Source organism: Carassius carassius, chromosome 25 (genome assembly GCF_963082965.1).
Source record: "Carassius carassius chromosome 25, fCarCar2.1, whole genome shotgun sequence".
In the NCBI taxonomy this organism is placed as follows: domain Eukaryota; kingdom Metazoa; phylum Chordata; class Actinopteri; order Cypriniformes; family Cyprinidae; genus Carassius; species Carassius carassius.
The window spans coordinates 15310201-15330518 of NC_081779.1; the positions used below are offsets into that span (position 1 = coordinate 15310201).

The following is a 20318-nucleotide window of genomic DNA, read 5'->3' on the forward strand; positions in this document are numbered from 1 at the left end:
TTTCTTTTCTTTTCCGTTTGAGAGTTTCGTGTTCTGAGTTAAGTTTTGTAACGTCGAGTCTCCGACGCCTGACCTCGGGTGCTCAATCAACTTCAACCAGCCACACAACTCCATCTTCAGCCAACGTCCAACCACGGGCTTCCTAAGACATCATTTCAACGACTACTGAACTTCCAGCCAATCAGCGACAACTTTACACAGGCAATGTACCTTCAGACATTTGTGCTGGTGTATCTAATATAATTTTAACCTCATTGAGGAACTCAATGCGAGGGTTAATTAAGTGATTGATGGCTGTTTATGTCTATGCAATTTAACGTATTGCTGTAAACTTGGGATTCCACATTTCCATTCCATTAAACTCATCTTTCTCTAACTTTCGATCTTCCTGCAACTTGTGTGAATGTATGAGTGCGTGAATGTAATAGTTTATATGTCTTTGATTTATCTAATAAAGCCTTATTCGTATTGAAAAGAGAAGTATCTTGTGTTTTGTGCTTACAAGTTAATGTCTTAAACTGCCGATCTTGTTACTATGCTAATTGATACTGTTCCCACTATAGATTGGATATTAATATCCAGCGCAGATTTGATGTTAAACGGCTCGTTCAGTGAATCGCAGGGCGTCTCAGTGATCAGCCGTGAAACAGTGATTCTGTTCAAATTCCCTTTAAAATCTTAAATGATTCCCTTTGAGCTAAATTGACCTTTTTCCCTTACAATGTTGTTGGCATTTTTATTACATTTTACCTATAATTCCTGATAAATCAGCCTTTATGAGCGCAGAGCTGCTATGTGTGCTGCCGTTACTGGTGAAACCACAATATTTTAGCACTCCTAAAGCGACACTTCGTGGCAAAGAATACATTTGCATTCCGACAAGCCTTTCTTTCTTTCTGTTTATGGTCAGATCAATGCAAAATATCAACTCATGATTTGACGAAACACATAAAGTTGTAAATTAGAAAGAAGTTAAAGTGCCTTCTAAAAATCTAAACAATTAAGACAATAATATTTAAACGTTTTAAATTGACATCATAATTTATATGCTTGATTTATCCCTTTTCTTAAAAATGATCTAAAGGCTGAAATGCTGTTGTATAAGATTTTTGTTTTTGTGAAAACCTGTATTTGAACTGTACATCGTGTAATTTTATGGCTCAATTCTGTATGTTACCATAGAAATTGTCCAACACCACTCATACAGTGTTCATTTTACTTGTGCAGCTCTTAAAATGGGTAATAAATTGCCTTATATTTATTTTGAAAAATTCTTCAGATACCCTGTAAATTAGTGAAATAAAATTCCTTCCTTTATATTTGTTGATGTTTGTGTATTAAAAATATTTTTGATTGACATATGAATTCCTATCTGATTTTCATTACCATATACCTTAAAATGGTCCAATTTGCATATATTTGATAACATATTTGTTTTTACCCGAGATCCTAACGTTAACGTTAACAGTCAACTTAACGTACATGTTCTAACATATTTGCAAATAAAAAAACACGCCTAATCTGCTTAAGTGTAAAAAAAAAAATGTAACGTTAGTCTTTTAATAAGCCTACATAACGTTACTCAAACGGTATGGGCCGTAAGGTTTAAAATGATCAAGAAAAAGTTAGCAGGGAAGGCCGAAAATATCTAACGTTAGTTCATTCGCTAAAAAGTGCAGTTGGCAGCTACGGTAAATCAAGATCGATTATATAATACAAAATAGCTTATATGTTAAAGTCTACATCAATTATACACTAAGAAAATATCTTACCTTTTATAATCTCCTCAACCGTTCTTCATTAATCTTCCCACCGCTGAATCACCGTCGTCACGCCCTGGTCGAAATCCCGCCCTGGCGCCTTCAGGTTTTTTTTTATTTATTTTTTTTATGCGCATGCGCAACATTCGCATTCGCGCTTTACTGCAACGAATTAGGCATGGTTTATGTAATTTGATCAGGTTGGTCTCGGATCCATTACGTTCATGTTGAGAAGGCGTAATTCAGAATAATAAGATTTCCGAATGCAGCCCTGCTCTTATCTTCATAATATAAATTGAATTTCCATTATGCCCCTGGCAGAAAAACACATTAATTACTCATTTTAGTTGACTTCCACAGTCTCTCTGCAGATGTATTTTACACATACAAATATAAACTTTAGCTCTCAAATTACTATTTGAATAGTGATTACAGTACTGTGTGGCTACTCTGTTGTCAGGGTTCTGTCACTCCAGTCTAGTGTTATTCATGGTTTTGTGACAGAGCCCTGATACTCTCCTCATGTCATTGTTTTCATGTGAGTGCGCAGCTTAGTTTTTACTGGCTGCGTGCCGTCTCGTGTTAACACGCGGTTTATGAGCTTGCTCATTAGCTGCGTGTTTGTGTCTATTTAAGCACATGGCTAGTGATTGGTTTGCTGGCCATGTGCTTGTGTTTTTTTGTTTTGTGTGAGCACATGGCTTTTGTCTTAGTTCCTATGTGCCATGTGCTCTCGTCAATTGTCTTGACCCCACCCATCTTGTTACCTGATTATTGATGTAATTTTCCCCCCATGTGTTCCCTCGTTATCCTCCTCATTAGCTCCCCATTTATTGTCCTTGTGTTTGCAGTCTGGTTGCTAGTTCGTCGTCAAACATTTGTCTGTGTACATCGTGTCTTGCCTTGCCTTGCCAGTCAAGTTTAGTCTGTTTTCCCCTACGGGGTAGTTTTTGTTTGTTTATTTTATTATTACTACTATTAAAGAGCCCTTCTCTCTGCATCATTGAGTCCTCGCCTCATCCCTCTACCCAAACCCTGACAGTACGAACTAGCCAGTATGAGGACTCAGCGGAAGAAGGGTTTGCACCGTCCACCAGCCTCCACTCTCTCCAGCCCCCACTACCAGCGCATGCTCCAATTTAAGACCTTGCTCTCGCTCCATCAACAAGGGACTGGTGTGAGGGATTTTGCCCTGGAGTTCAGTGGTACTGCAGAGGGATTGGAGTTTAATGATGCGGCCCTCAAGGACCTCTTCAATTACGCCCTTGATGAGCCTCTCAGCTGGTGGGGAATGAGGGGGCTGGACCACCTGTCGTTTGGGGAGTTCGTGGCACTGTGGTGCCCGTCAAAGCTGCAGTTCCCCCCATGGTGGATGAAGGAGCTGCAGTACCCCCAGAGGTGACATGTGACATTGCAGAACCCCTAGAGGTGGCCGGAGAGACCGCAGCACCTCACTCTCGTAGGCGGAAGAGGAGAAAGAAGAGGAATGGCTCTGCCCCGCCAATGCCAGAGGTGCCGGATGAGGCTGCAGCGCCCCCAGTAGTGGCCGACGACATTGCACTGCCCCAGTCTCGGAGACGGAGGAGGAGGAGGAGAAAGGCTTCCTCCATCCCTCATGGCCCGGTGGCCATTCAGGAGCCCACTGCTGGCCTGGAGGCCAATCCAGTCATGCCCAAGCCCCTCGCCCTGCCGGCGCCGCCCAAGCTCCCTGCCCTGATGCCGGCTCTGCCCTTGATGAGTGCCTTGCCGGGTTTGCCCTTCCTATCTGCCGGGGTTCCTGTTAGGCTGGATCCTCGCTGGTTAGTCCCTCTGGCTCCGCCCTGGTGGTCTGCTGGGGTTCCTGTTAGGCAGGAGCCTCACTGGTCTGTCCCTCCGGCACCGCCCTGGTGGTCCATCGGGGTTCCTGTTAGGCCAGATCCTCACTGGCTCATCCCTCCGGCTCCACCCTGGCCCACTGCTGGGACTCCTGGACTGCCTGAGCCTCCTTGGCTCAACCATCCCACCCCTCCCTGGTCCATTTAACAGCTGGTTGGGTTTTCCTGCTTGATGACTGGGCTCCCTTCCCTCCCTCCCTCCCCTATTTTGTCTGTTTTTTGATTTCCATGTCTTGTGTTCTGTTTTGTACCGTGCTTGTGTTGCCATGCCTGTGCTGTCATGTTCCTGTTTTGTTTTTGGGTGTTCCTCGTTAGGGACGCCAGGTGGCGTCCCTTTTGAGGGGGGCTAGTGTCCGGGTTCTGTCACTCCAGTCTAGTGTTATTCATGGTTTTGTGACAGAGCCCTGATACTCTCCTCATGTCATTGTTTTCATGTGAGTGCGCGGCTTAGTTTTTACTGGCTGCGTGCCGTCTCGTGTGAACACGCGGTTTATGAGCTTGCTCATTAGCTGCGTGTTTGTGTCTATTTAAGCACATGGCTAGTGATTGGTTTGCTGGCCATGTGCTTGTGTTTTTTTTGTTTTGTGTGAGCACATGGCTTTTGTCTTAGTTCCTATGTGCCATGTGCTCTCGTCAATTGTCTTGACCCCACCCATCTTGTTACCTGATTATTGATGTAATTTTCCCCACATGTGTTCCCTCGTTATCCTCCTCATTAGCTCCCTATTTATTGTCCTTGTGTTTGCAGTCTGGTTGCTAGTTCGTCGTCAAACATTTGTCTGTGTACATCGTGTCTTGCCTTGCCTTGCCAGTCAAGTTTAGTCTGTTTTCCCCTACGGGGTAGTTTTTGTTTGTTTATTTTATTATTACTATTAAAGAGCCCTTCTCTCTGCATCATTGAGTCCTCGCCTCATCCCTCTACCCAAACCCTGACACTCTGTAGCTGTGTAATTGAGAGTGAAGGTGAATCATAATTCAATTCAGTTCAAGTTTAATCATATAGCACTTTTACGATACAAATTGTTGCAAAACAACTTTACAGAAAATTACGTTTCTACAAAATTTAGTAGTAGCTTATCAATGTTGACTGTCAGTTTATGTACATATGGCAGAAATGTACGGAAAAATCAATAATGTAGGGTACAGTACTGCAGATAGATCAGGGGCCATTGTAAAGGTTCAACCAGACACAGCGTCCCCAAGGCTTCCTCCAGGTGTTATAAGCCCAGAGGGCAGCCTGCAACCAGATGTGTCCTTAGCAAATGACTTTAGCTGGCACCAAACATCTCATTTCTTGCAACTCCAAGCAATAAATAGATCGGTGAGATAAGGATTGTGACAGTCAAAAATGAGCCATACTGTCACTGTTCATTCACCTACACATTTTAACATAAAGGTTTTTTATTGCCATACTGTATATGTTTCTATGGTGTTTGGGGTGGAACGGTACACAGATGTCATTGTTCCATACGATTTCAGTACAACAGAAAATAAATAAATAATATATGCTCGGTTTCTTTTCATTTATTTTGAATTGAAAGTAATACATACCAAGATGTGAAAATACAAAATATTATTACATTGTTGTTAATGTATGTGTCTATATATATATATATATATATATATATATATATATACAGTACAGACCAAAAGTTTGGACACACCTTCTCATTCAAAGAGTTTTCTTTATTTTCATGACTATGAAAATTGTAGATTAACACTGAAAGCATCAAAACTATGAATAACCACATGTGGAATTATATATGGAATTATATACATAACAAAAAAGTGTGAAACAACTGAAAATATGTCATATTCTAGGTTCTTCAAAGTAGCCACCTTTTGCTTTGATAACTGCTTTGCACACTCTTGGCATTCTCTTGATGAGCTTCAAGAGGTAGTCACCTGAAGTGGTCTTCCAACAGTCTTGAAGGAGTTCCCCCGAGAAATGCTTAGCACTTGTTGGCCCTTTTGCCTTCCGTCTGCGGTCCAGCTCACCCCTAAACCATCTGGATTGGGTCAGGTCCTGTGACTGTGGAGGCCAGGTCATCTGGCGCAGCACCCCATCACTCTCCTTCTTGGTCAAATAGCCCTTAATGCCTTCAGTGTGACTCTACAATTTTCATAGTCATGAATATAAAGAAAACTCTTTGAATGAGACGGTGTGTCCAAACCTTTGGTCTGTACTGTATATATATACTGTATATAAGATCTGCAGTAGGCATATACATGCAACAAATAAATTCCTGAAATATATTTGATTTAGTTAACAGATAAACAAGGGGGAAAAACTGTGCCACACATAATGTAGCCTATAGCACTGAATTTCAGTTAATTTTTGTGACAGGCTTAATTTCACAGAAAGGAATCTCAAACGGCAAAAATCAACATCCTATTTGTTTTCTTTATTTTAAAAAAGCACAATGTTTTGTTTCATTGTTAGTGGACATAAATAGATAGGTAAAAAATTATTGCCTGAATGCACTGTAAGTCGCTTTGGATAAAAGTGTCTGCTAAATGCATAAATTTAATTTAATTTAATTTTTAAATTTAATTTTTAATTTAGTTTTAAATTTAAATAAAAGCAGACCTTTAATACAATGATGCATTATTAATAAGACAATATGTGTTTAAAGTTGATTCTGCTGGTATAAGGAAACCATTTAATTGATTGGGTGGGTGCACAACCACACACACAAACATAATTTCCAGAATTGCTAACTTGACAGCGCAGTAGGTTCTTTATCAAAATAAAATACAGTGAACCAAACATCAGTGCGCCTGCCTCTGTGTCACCGTTGGAATGCAATTAAAACACAAAGCCTATAATTTACAAAATAAATAGTAGTTTAGCATTCAGATACATTACATCACAAATATGAAAATATTATGGAATATCTGCATTTCTGCTGAATGAGAGAGGTAGGATACATGAGCACAAAGCTCCATTTCGCAAAGAGTTGAGTGCACAAGCCTTTAAAGTAAACTCCTTTGTCTGTCTGTGAGAGACGCATTCTTTCTGCTGAATTTGTCTGTCATCCTCCATTAAGCAATCAAACTGTGTGTTGCATTCGGTTACTTCAGTCAAAACGATGAAACTCTCTTCAACTGAGGTTTAAAACTGTTAAAAGAAAAGGCTCAATAAACTAAAACTCACAGATTTAATAGACTATTTATCAATATCTCCTCCCTTTTTGCTAACTAAGGGCTGCGTAGCCTGCGAACTGTGACTCTGTGTTGTTTCAAGTGCATTATTCTGCACATGGGATGTGCATAAGCACATTGTGCCACTCTGTATTGGATGCCTTTTAGTATTATAATACTTTTCTGCGCAATGAAAGATTATTAATAGTATTTCTTGCTCTGTCCTAACCAAATCCCTTGATCTGGAGGGCTGTAGTGACAGATCTATTTCTGTTCTTACACACTGAGCCAGACCAAAGCTCCATGATGTAGAAACAGCTGCTTTCCAAATGGTTCAGCTAGAGTGGATTAAAATAAAAATAAGAAAAGCTTTATTTATTTATATTATTTATAAAAAAAAAAAGAGAGAGAGAGAGAGAGAGAGAGAGAGAGAGAGATATTTGGATTACACACCCCAGGACTGTAAAAAGGTCAGGAGAAAAGAAAAAAAAAGACAGGAGAAGAAACGATCAAGGATGTCCTGTCAAGTAAACCTGCTGGACCATTTTTCTTTCTTTCTTTCTTTCTTTCTTTCTTTCTTTCTTTCTTTCTTTCTTTCTTTCTTTGCTGTGGAGTCAAGAAATCTGTAAATATAATTAAAAGATGAATATGGGATAAAACTACAGAATGTCACATTTTATTATTGGGTAAATCAACATAAAGATGTTTTACCAGTTAAGAAGATCAGCTCTTTTAGAGTTTCATCTCCCTATCTGATGTGAGCATTAGTATTGGAACAGTTGCCTCACAGGTCTTTCTAAGTGCTCAGCTGTGTCCTGTTGCATTAATTCTTCAGATATTAAAGGCAGGGAATGTGTTTTATCAGTTATATCCATTACTTCTGCATTCTAAGCCTTGCATTCGACGATGACACACACAAACCAGGAAGCCGACTCCGAAAGAAAAGCAAGCAATTTGGATGCTAAAAGAAAAGAGGAAGTCAATTAGAACTGTAGGAAAAACAAAGGCCATGGAGAAATCAAGAGTTTGGAAACTACAGGCGACATCAGCAACCAACGACGACCTGATCGGCTGAGAAAAACAACAGTAGTTGAAAAACAAACAAATCATAAAAGCTGTGAAAATGAACCCTAAAATACATGTCAGTAAAATCATCAACAACCTCCAGAAAGCTACAGTCCGCAGGAGAATTTGACACAGAAGCTACACACCAAGATGCAAACCTCTGATCAGCACCAACAATAGAAAGGCAAGGTTATTCACAATTGTGAGTCTGTAGAGTTTTGGAGTTGAGGACCGATGAGACAAAGATTAATCTTTATCTAAGTGATTGGAAAGCAAATGTGTGGAGAAAAAAGGGAACTGCAAATGATCCTAAGCATACAACCTCATCTGTAAAGCTTGGTTGAGGTGGTGTCATGGCATGGGCATGCATTTGGTGTCAAGTCTTAGATTGCCAAAATCAATCTTCAGATTTTAATCCATTTGAACATTTATTTCACCAGATGAAGAGGAGACTAAAGACAGCAACTCCCCAAAACAAGCAACAGTTGGAACTGTCTGCATTAATGGCTTGGGAAAAGTTATTCAAAGCATAAGACCAAGAGTCTGGTGATGTCTATGGGTTGCAAACTCACTGCTCTGCAACGAAATGTTAGCTTTTAATCTTTTACATCTGCTTTAAATTCAACTGTTCCAATACTTATGCTCACATCAAATAGTGGGGTGAACTCTAAAAGTGCTGTCCTTTTCATTTGAGAAAAAAAAAAAACTATATGTGTCGAAAGACGTAATAATAAAATGTGACATTCTGTAGTTTTGACTAGTTATGATCTTTTCATCATATTTGCAAATGTCTCCACAGCAGAGAAAGCAATTTTGTCTTTACAGTTCCAATACTTATGCAGGGCACTGTATATATAGTTATGTATATATGGTTATATGATGAACTCTTCATATACACACTAGGGCTGTCTAAATTGCTAAAAAATGACGTTCCCTCTATATTCCCTCTAAAAAATACACGAATATTCGAACTATTCGAACATCTGGTTGCGCATGTTGTCAATGACGCGCATTACGTCAATAACAGGCAAAAATAATACAAAAGAGACATAACTACTTGTATAGATAGTCTATTTAAGTTTAAACATATATGACAACGTATTACCTACACAAAAACAAGGAAATCAACTAATGGCCAAGACTGCAGACCTCAGGCTCTCTCACCCTCACGTTCTCTGCGCATAATGGTTTAAATGAACAAACAATTTTTTGTGCAAGCAATTTAAGTTTTACAGCATATAGAACTGACATTGAATGCTCCGAGCGAGCTGTGCTGTGGTAACTGGCTCAAAAATAAATTCAATCAGTCATCACTCCCAAAATGAATTCAATGGGCCATCTTGTTAATGCTATAAATTAATTACAGCAATAAAAGAAAATTATCATGAACAACATCATATTAGACCAGGGGTTGGCAACCTACGGCACGCGTGCCAACAGTGGCACGCAGAGGGATAATCGCTGGCACGCAAGCAATAAGGAAAACTATAATGACGAACAGTTTGATGTAATAACTTCTCATAGTCACACAGCCTGTTAGGAGCTACAAATACTATTAAAGTGTGAGAATTAACTTGCATGGATGCACGTGCAAACACTGCACATACTAGGTGCTTCAGATCAAAGCCTCGGTCTAACAGCACTCGTCAATGTCAAAATGACTAAGATGGCCAATCAGATCAAAGTAGGCGGGGTTTACTGTTCACAGAAGCAGAGCGCGAAGCGTCAGTTTAACGTTAAAGAGAGTGAGGTAAGATGAAGCTGCAAATCAATTAACATTAGTCAACTTTTAATAATACGTTTTACCATAGAAATGTTAAATGACCTAAAGCTATATCCAGTGATGAAAAATTTTCTGAAATATGGCCATTTTGAGAGAAAGAAAGTGTGTGTGGGGGGGGGGGGGGTAAATTGTCTCTCTCTGCAGACAATGAAGCGATTTTGCCCCTTTGTTGTTGAGAAATATAATGTAGCGATTCAGTATCGATTAATAAAAGTAGCGTGACAACACTCTGAATGCTACTTTTTGCACAGCACGATCTCAGATCTCTGTGTGCGAGTGGTGTGTGTTGTGTGTGTGTGTGTGTGTGTCTGTGTGTGCACGTTCATCAATTAAAGCAGTGCATTAACGTTGATTAAACGTTAAAAAAACGTATAATAGAAAATTGTGTATGTACCGTTTAAATACAGAATTATATCGGGGTGTGTGTGGGGGGGGGGGGGCGGGGGGGCTGTGTTGGCACAGTGGTTAACCATAAAAATAAAAAATGGCACGTCATGCCGAAAAGGTTGCTGATCCCTGTATTAGACCATTGAAATTCCAAAAACACATTTCCCTTACATTCAACTTCCAAAAGTGCATTCGTCTTTGCCATGTTACATTCATTAAGATGACTAGCTGTATCAACAAAAACATAAATGGCATTAACAAAAACACTTACACTGACATCGTTCATAATAAAATGCGACTCTTCTGTGATTATACACGCGATATTGCATAGCTTGTCAGTGATCTACGGCTCTGTGTATCCATCTGAAAGCACGTGATGGAGATTTACTATTAATCACAGAAACGACTTTACTGACAAGATGCGCATGACAAACACATGCAATTTATCGTGCAGCCCTAAGTTTGTTTGTTGATCATATAGTAAAGTAGATATGGACAACTAGGGTATGCCGGGTATATTCAAAGTGCCGCCATTACTGTCTAGAGTGTGTGGAATGGTGCGCTGTGATTGGCTGAGTGTATAAATTGCATTTTAAAGAGACTGGTGTTTGTTGTGGTTTTGAAAGAAAGGGAGAAAACATGAAAAAATAACTCGGCGGATATCGCATTTGCGTAAAATAAAAAAAAAATACTTTTCAAAACTGACCTTCCGACCTACCGACTAATGAAACTTAATGAAAGGAGCTTACATCAAAAATGTAAGTGTGTGATTGAGTGTCCGCATTTCACATTGCTATTTTGTAAGGAGTAAATTATAATTTTTTTATTTATTATTTTTTTTGGCCTTTTTTTACAACCCGAATTCCGGAAAAGTTGGGACGTTTTTTAAATTTTAATAAAATGAAAACTAAAGGAATTTCAAATCACATGAGCCAATATTTTATTCACAATAGAACATAGATAACGTAGCAAATGTTTAAACTGAGAAATTTTACACTTTTATCCACTTAATTAGCTCATTTAAAATTTAATGCCTGCTACAGGTCTCAAAAAAGTTGGCACGGGGGCAACAAATGGCTAAAAAAGCAAGCAGTTTTGAAAAGATTCAGCTGGGAGAACATCTAGTGATTAATTAAGTTAATTGATATCAGGTCTGTAACATGATTAGCTATAAAAGCTTTGTCTTAGAGAAGCAATGTCTCTCAGAAGTAAAGATGGGCAGAGGCTCTCCAATCTGTGAAAGACTGCGTAAAAAAATTGTGGAAAACTTTAAAAACAATGTTCCTCAACGTCAAATTGCAAAGGCTTTGCAAATCTCATCATCTACAGTGCATAACATCATCAAAAGATTCAGAGAAACTGGAGAAATCTCTGTGCGTAAGGGACAAGGCCGGAGACCTTTATTGGATGCCCGTGGTCTTCGGGCTCTCAGACGACACTGCATCACTCATCGGCATGATTGTGTCAATGACATTACTAAATGGGCCCAGGAATACTTTCAGAAACCACTGTCGGTAAACACAATCCGCCGTGCCATCAGCAGATGCCAACTAAAGCTCTATCATGCAAAAAGGAAGCCATATGTGAACATGGTCCAGAAGTATAAATACATATAATTAGCTGAGGTATGGTATGCGTATTTGGCGTGCTGTCCGGGGAAGGGCTCCGAGCTCGGGAATGGCCCGAACCTAGAGTACCCCCCCTTCCCCGTCTATTTATAAAGTGAACTCAAAGTGAGGAGATGGGGTGGAGGAGGGATGCTGATAAACCGTCAATGGATAGAGGGAAGTCAGCGATATTTATACTATGGGATTGATTACTTGATTATGGTCCACCTGTGTTGATTAGGCTAAGTATCTGACGCACTCCTCCCGAATCTTATTAATAAAATTTCATTAAAACTACTCAATACAACTAATGCACTACATGTCTTCTGAAACCATTCAGTGATTCATTGGAGAAATAGACCAAAATGTACAAGTCCAAAAAGAACCAATCTCTGGTTTTCAGAGACTGTTCAAGTGTATCACTCAAAATCAAAATCCAAAAGTATAGGAATATTGACAGCTAATGCACCATATTCCAATTCTTCTGAAACCATTCAGTATTTAGCAGGAGAAATGCAAGGCACTATTCACCTATATAATATTTTCCTTCATGCACAGAGCTGTCAACCATTATGTCTAAATCATTGATCAGTGTTTTAAATTTGGGAGAAAAAAAGTTATTATATCTTTCATAATCAGTTTTTTTCAAAAGTTTGACTTCTGTCTTCACACAACCATAGTTATGGAAGCTTTCAGTAGATATCCGGTATACCGTCGGTCAAATGTTGGATGGCACTAGGGGTCACATCCCTGTGAAGTACTGTGGTAATGAACACATGTCCTCTGGTGTCTGACAAATGACCCTCACTGCAATAGAGATTTCTTAGTATGCCTCCTGACCTGTGAAACTGCAGATCAAAAGCACATGAAAAGAGAGAATCTCGCGAGAATCAAAAAGACATCATCATTATTGTACTGTACATTAGGGGTGTAACGGTACGCAAAAATTCAGTACGTACCTCGGTTTTAAAGTCACGGTTCGGTTAATTTTCGGTACAGTAAGGGAAAGAAATGCAAAGATTAAACTGCAGGTTGTTTATTACTATAAACTTTTTTTTACAATTTGTTTACACTTTTTTTAATACTTTTTAATAAAATATATATAAAATAAAAAAAAGAATAAGAAATAAAATACTGAAAGTTCTCCACTAAATAAAATACTCTCAGTCTCAAACCAATATCATATAATAAAATATATTGAAAAATTTAAATAAATAACTATGATTACAGTGCAGCATTACCAATCCCAGCTTGTATGCCTGCTCATATTGAAAAAATATATATCACTTTTCCAGCATCAACAGTTTCAGTTTTTAGACCTGCTCAGATTTCGTTATTGCGTTGGACCGATCGGAATAAAGAGCAAAGGTCTGTTTAAATGCCGACGGGAGCTGCGTTTGAATTACAATAGTTTTTTTCCTAGTTATAGTGATGTTCACACTCGCGTGATGCCTTTTGAAAACCTTAGGCCGGTGACACACTGGCATATTGCACCTGTCAAACATAGTCTATTTTGCCTAGGCTTTATATTTATGCTCAACATGAAGTATAGATATTGTTGTCGTGAAGACAAGATCCTGGTCTGTCGGTGCCTCGGCGGCCTCCCTCTGTCACCTACAGTAGCAGCAGCGCGCCAGCGCCGCTTCAGGCACGAATCTGTTGTGTAAAGACACAGAAAACGCGAGGCAGCCATCACGCAACTGACACACAGCAGAAACGCCACGCTCGTCGCTCACGCCACGCAGCCAGTGTGTCACCGGCCTTAGAATCAGCTTCAGGGCAGGATTTGCGCTGAACACGGAGACTTCCGCCACTTAATATGTTCGTTTGGAAACACGAAAATGTACCTACGTTCCGAGTACAAAATATTGCATTCGGTACACACGTGCACCGTACCGAAAGCCCTGTACCGAAACGGTCTGGTACGAATACACGTACCGTTACACCCCTACTGTACATAGAGAGAGAGGGAGGCAAGCAGAGGCACACACAGGTCCAATTGTTTCTTTTAATTAATCTAATTAAATTTTACAATATTTTTAACAGTTACGATAGCAAAAAAGCAAAGTGTACTTTGTGTATTTTATTGCTGAAAAAAGCATCCCTTGTGGCACACATTAACTTGGCAGAAACTAGGTTGCATGATATGTTCTCATCCTCAGAAATCATTAATAAAACTGAACTGAACTGAAACTGAAGGTATGATGCAGAGCAATTTCAAAAATGATCCTGTTCTTTCTATACTAACCCTTAAAAATTAAATAATAATAATAATAATAATTAAATACCTCAAATGATTGTTTTATTTTTATATAATTTAGTTTTGTCTTTGAAATCATGTTCTGACAGTTTTCAATAACAATGGCTTATGACAGCAAAAGAAAAATGCTTGGCAATCAGTTTGCCTCTGGGCATTACCAAAGACTCATAAAAGATTCATAAAGGATTAAATAAGGACTATGAGAATAATGTGTCAGATAGAGAGGCATTGTGTAACTACGTCCAATCTCAGCACTTGAGTGATGGCTTTTAGTGGAGGATCACTAATGGAAACTTGATTATACATCTAGAAAGAAACTCAAACTCGATGTTGGAATTCACTTTGTGTTTGCTGAACTTAACAGGGTCATATCATGATGAATGAAATTTTCCTAAATCTTTAGAGGTGAAAGAGTATAAAGACACACAATACGTTTCAACTGTTATGCTTTTTAAATGGCTGAGAACAAAAACTGGACTGAAGTGAGTGATCTTGCAGTATCTCAGATTTCAGAAGGGTAGGTATTATCATGAAATCAAATCTCCTACTTTTGCCATGTTTGTGCTCATCATTTAGGAGGATTGCATCTCATGAGCAGCCTATCAAATAGAGCTCTTGACTGTATAATGATATGCAGGTTAAATGCAAATCTCTGACCCTCATTGATTTGAAGGCCAGAGATCAGAATATTACCTATGTAGAGAGCCTACACAAGTTTCATGTGTTTGCACACACACACATACAGATACCCTTCAGGCAATGGACATTTCAGTCAGTTCCTCCGTGAAAATTCACACAGTAGGTTTGCTTTAGGCAATGGTAATGTTAGTTGTTTTCAAACTCACAGTGTCAAGCATAGTGCATAGTGTTTGGCTATGCACTGCGGAATATATATACTCTTAAAAATAAAGGTGCTTCACGATGCCATAGAAGAACCTTTTTGTCTAAATGGTTCAATAATGAGTCTTTAACATTCTAACTTTAACATAATTCTTCAGATTATAAAAAGGTAAGAAAGACATGGTTCTTTAAAGATGTTTAAATTAAAGTAAATTTGTAAAAAATATGAATGGACATGATCTATTTTTGTCCATTGTGAAATGAGACAGCATCACTTCAAGACTTGAAACTAGCACATTGTAGGATGAACACTGTTGTCAAGAACAACTGTTAAATACAAATGATAACAGAATATTTCATGGCAGAATGCCACAACTGATCAGACTGATGATTTGTTGTATATTCATAAAATAAAAACCTTTGAGTAAACATGAATTTCTTAGTTTAATGCAGAGATCCATATACAAAGGGATGACCTGCTGTGATCAAATATGAATAGTGCCTGCTTACGAACCTCAAAGATTAGATGTATGTTGTCAGAGAGCGGAGCTGCTCTCTGACAACATCTCCAGGACACTTTGCTCCTTGTGACTAGTAAGACAATTCTCAGATAACTATTATGATGAGTTTTGTTCCACCCGCTTAAATGATAAAAGTGCTTGCGCTGTAAAAACTATTAAGACTATGTCTGTTCCCCGAATAGTGAGGTCAAAATATAATGTAGGATCTAGAAAAAATCTTATCGTAATTAAACCAGAAAAATGTAAAGTAAATGAACAAAAACAATTTTTAAAGTTTGGGCTCATAAATATTAGACCACTCACACCCAAAGCAGTTATTGTAAATGAAATTATCACAGATAATAGTTTTGATCTACTATGCTTGACTGAAACCTGGCTAAAACCAAATGATTATTTTGGTCTAAATGAGTCTACTCCACCAAACTACTGTTATAAGCATGAGCCCCATCAGACTGGTCGTGGCGGAGGTGTTGCAATAATATATAGTGATATTCTCAATGTTACCCAGAAAACAGGATACAGGTTTAACTCTTTTGAAATACTTCTGCTAAATGTTACACTGTCAGATATGCAAAAGAAATCTAATGTATCTCTTGCTCTGGCTACTGTGTATAGACCACCAGGGCCGTATACAGAATTCCTAAAAGAATTTGCAGATTTCCTCTCAGACCTTCTAGTTACAGTTGATAAGGCGCTAATCATGGGAGATTTTAATATTCACGTTGATAATGCAAATGATACATTAGGACTTGCGTTTACTGACCTAATAAACTCCTTTGGAGTCAAGCAAAATGTCACCGGGCCCACTCATCGTTTTAATCATACACTAGATTTAATTATATCGCATGGAATCGATCTTACTGCTATAGATATTGTACCCCAAAGTGATGATATTACAGACCATTTCCTTGTATCGTGCATGCTGCGTATAACTGATATTAACTATATGTCTCAGCGTTACCGTCTGGGCAGAACTATTGTTGCAGCCACCAAAGAAAGATTCACAAATAACCTGCCTGATCAATCTCAACTGCTATTTGTACCTAAAAATACACATGAATTAGACGAAATTACTGACAACATGGGCACTATTTTCTCTAATACATTAGAAACTGTTGCCCCCATCAAATTGAAAAAGGTTAGAGAAAAACGTACTGTACCATGGTATAACAGTAATACTCACTCTCTCAAGAAAGTAACTCATAGTCTTGAACGCAAATGGAGAAAAACTAACTTGGAAGTTTTTAGAATTGCATGGAAAAACAGTATGTCCAGCTATAGACAGGCTCTAAAAACTGCTAGGGCAGAGCATATACACAAACTAATTGAAAATAACCAAAACAATCCAAGGTTTTTATTTAGCACAGTGGCTAAGTTAACAAATTACCAGACGCCACCTGATTCAAATATTCCATCAACATTAAATAGTAATGACTTTATGAATTTGTTCACTGACAAAATAGATAACATTAGAAATACAATAGCGAATGTAGATTCTACAGCATCTAACACTTCAGTTTCATCCATCGCACCCAAAGATAAACTGCAGTGCTTTACAAATATAGGACAGGAAGAGCTAAATAAACTTATCACTGTATCTAAACCAACAACATGTTTATTAGATCCTGTACCCACTAAATTACTGAAAGAGCTGTTACCTGTAGCCGAAGAACCGCTTCTCAATATCATTAACTCGTCGTTATCTTTAGGTTACGTCCCAAAACCATTCAAGCTGGCGGTTATCAAGCCTCTTATGAAGAAACCAAAACTAGATCCTAGTGTACTGGCAAATTATAGGCCTATTTCAAATCTTCCATTTATGTCTAAAATTTTAGAAAAAGTTGTGTCTGCTCAATTGAGCACCTTCCTACACAAAAATGATCTGTATGAAGAATTTCAGTCAGGTTTTAGGCCCACCATAGCACAGAAACTGCACTTGTTAAAATTACAAATGACCTGCTTCTTGCTTCAGATCAAGGCTGCATCTCATTTCTAGTCTTACTTGATCTTAGTGCTGCGTTCGACACCATAGATCATGACATACTCATAGATCGATTACAAAACTATACAGTTATTCAAGGGCAGGCTCTAAGATGGTTTAGATCCTACCTGTCCGATCGCTACCATTTTGTTTACTTAAATGGGGTGTCATCTCATTTATCATCAGTAAAATATGGAGTGCCACAAGGATCCGTCCTAGCTAATTCCCCTTCTATTTTCAATATACATGTTGCCCCTTGGAAATATTATTAGAAAATACGGAATTAGCTTCCACTGTTATGCTGATGATACTCAGCTATATATCTCAACGAGACCAGATGAAACTTCCCAATTATCTAAGCTTACAGAGTGTGTTAAAAATGTAAAAGATTGGATGACAAATAATTTTCTCCAATTAAATTCGGATAAGACAGAGATATTAATTATTGGACCAAAAAACACTACACAGAATCTTGTAGATTACAATCTGCAACTAGACGGATGTACTGTTACTTCCTCTACAGTCAGAAATCTGGGTGTTTTATTAGACAGCAATTTGTCTTTTGAAAATCATATTTCCAATGTTACAAAAACTGCATTCTTCCATCTTAGAAACATTGCCAAGCTACGAAACATGTTATCTGTTTCTGATGCAGAAAAGCTAGTTCATGCATTCATGACCTCTAGACTGGACTATTGTAATGCACTTCTAGGTGGTTGTCCTGCTTCATTAATAAACAAGCTACAGGTAGTCCAAAATGCAGCAGCTAGAGTCCTTACGAGGTCAAGAAAATATAATCATATTACCCCAATTTTACAGTCTCTGCACTGGCTACCTATTAAGTTCCGTATCAGTTACAAATTATCATTACTTACCTATAAGGCCCTAAATGGTTTAGCTCCTGCGTACCTAACTAGCCTTATACCACGCTACAATCCATCACGCACCCTAAGGTCACAAAACGCTGGACTTTTGTTAGTTCCTAGGATAGCAAAGTCCACTAAAGGAGGTAGAGCTTTCTCACATTTGGCTCCCAAACTCTGGAATAGCCTTACTGATAATGTTCGGGGTTCAGACACACTCTCTCTGTTTAAATCTAGATTAAAAACACATCTCTTTCGCCAAGCATACGAATAATGTATCTTTTAAATTGTGAGTGTAGTTGCATCTGATCAAATGTGCATTTTTATTCATTAGCTTGGGTTAAACTAATTTTACTTTGTTGGATCAGCAGCTATGCTAATGATGTCTCTATTTTGTTTCTATGTTTTGCCACGGGATTTACATCCTGTGGTAACTAGGATTCACACAAGCTCCAGTCTGGACCCAGAACACCTGAGAAGAGATGATGCTGACCCTCAGAGGACCCCAGATGATGCTAACCCTGAATCAACAAACAGAACTAACAAATATTGCTACATGTGTGACTGCATCATATAATAACTATTAATTAATAATATTGATAGTTCATCGTCTAGCTGACTACGTCTTGTATTATTATTATTATTTTTTCTAAAATCCTGTCAAATGTGCACAAACTACTAGCTACTACTAAATATTGTAGAAACATAATTTTCTGTAAAGTTGCTTTGTGACGATTTGTATTGTAAAAAGTGCTATACAAATAAACTTGAATGTATATGATAGTCATTTTATGAATATTAATGGAGTGTTTAGCTGTCATCACATGTTCAGTACCATTGTACAGAAGCAGAATGACAACTTGCAGATTATATATGTGCACACAAACACACAGAATGTGTGAACAGGGAGAAACTGTGTTCTTTAAGTTATGATGCATTATAAATATGTATGGCAGTCAACAGAGGGATGGAAGATGATGAGAGAGGATAAATGAGAGGGAGAGGAAAACAACAGTGACAAGGAGAATAACAGAAACAGATAGACAGTGTGAAAAACAGTGAAAGAAATAGAAAAAGCATTTCCAAAGCATCTTTTGTGTGGAACTGATCGTTCCAGTTTCTAATTTGACTATTATCAACTTCAGATTCTTCCTTGCTGTCAAAAACTGTAGATACTGATACATTTCATTTTTTTTAAATTCTTTATTTCAGCAGTGTAAATCAAAACAGGTAAATAAAGAAGATAAATAATGTTTACAGTCACAGTTTGTATTGAACTATCCATCTTACATTCCGTGTTGAATTGAATTTGAAGTATTCTAGTGCACAGCAGTGCTAAAACTAAGATACTTTAAAGTGGCCAAGCGTCACCACTTCAAAGACTGTCTGCATATACAGTATTACAAGTAACTGTTTATTAGCAAAGACACTATTATAATATATTTTTTGAGTAGCTTCATTTCTGTGCCATTTTGTTCAGTTTTGCTTTGCATTGTTTCATTCGTCTTGTTTAACAGGCTTTTGCCATTAAGCCATGTATCCGTGTTTAATAAACCCCAGCTCATCTCAGCTTGTGTTTCTTCCTGTAGACAGATGTCTCTCGCTTTGTGTCGGGACACTTCATGCGATGGCTCCCCTCTCCAGATGTCTGCAGAGTGCTTGAAAGAGGTTTCGTGTTGGTCTTTTCTTTAAGGGTGACTCAGTCTCTATAGGCTTTCATCGTGGGGTGTAGACAGTCAGTAAGTGCTTTTTTACTCGAAGAGAGGAGCTGAAAGGGGCTGCACTCACAGCAATGTTATCTCTCTTCGACACACAGTTTGGCCGGCAGTTCCTTCAGCCTCCTTCTGATTCAATCAAAACACAACAGGTTTGTGACCTACCTGCTCTTTCTCTCTCTGTCTCATGACATGGGAATGTTCTAGTTCTTTTAAAGGAATTCACCCAAAATTTTACATTTTAACTATCATTCCAAACCAATTATGTCAGTTTTATTATAAAATTTATGATGATATGTTGTTTGAATGTTTAAATTCATTTGAGGGTATTGCTTGGAGTATTTGAAATGCACTTTCTCATTTTGAGTTAGAAGTCACAATAAGCAATTTGTGGAGTAAAACACACACACACACACACACACACACACACACACACATACATACACACACGCACACACACACACACACACGTTTGTTTTTGTGAAAAGTGGGGACATCCTATAGGCGTAATGGTTTTT

The 20318-nt window shown here is 38.3% G+C and overlaps 1 long non-coding RNA gene across 1 annotated transcript in view; it reads left to right on the plus strand.

Annotated features, from left to right (window-relative positions):
* LOC132104716 (uncharacterized) overlaps nt 1–20110 on the plus strand; it is a 36208-nt gene extending 16098 nt beyond the window's left edge. Inside the window, exons 3-4 of the long non-coding RNA XR_009423579.1 lie at nt 19675–19753; nt 19902–20110. This is a non-coding gene — a long non-coding RNA (uncharacterized LOC132104716). The remainder of the gene's footprint in view (nt 1–19674; nt 19754–19901) is intronic.
* Nucleotides 20111–20318: the final 208 nt, after the last annotated feature.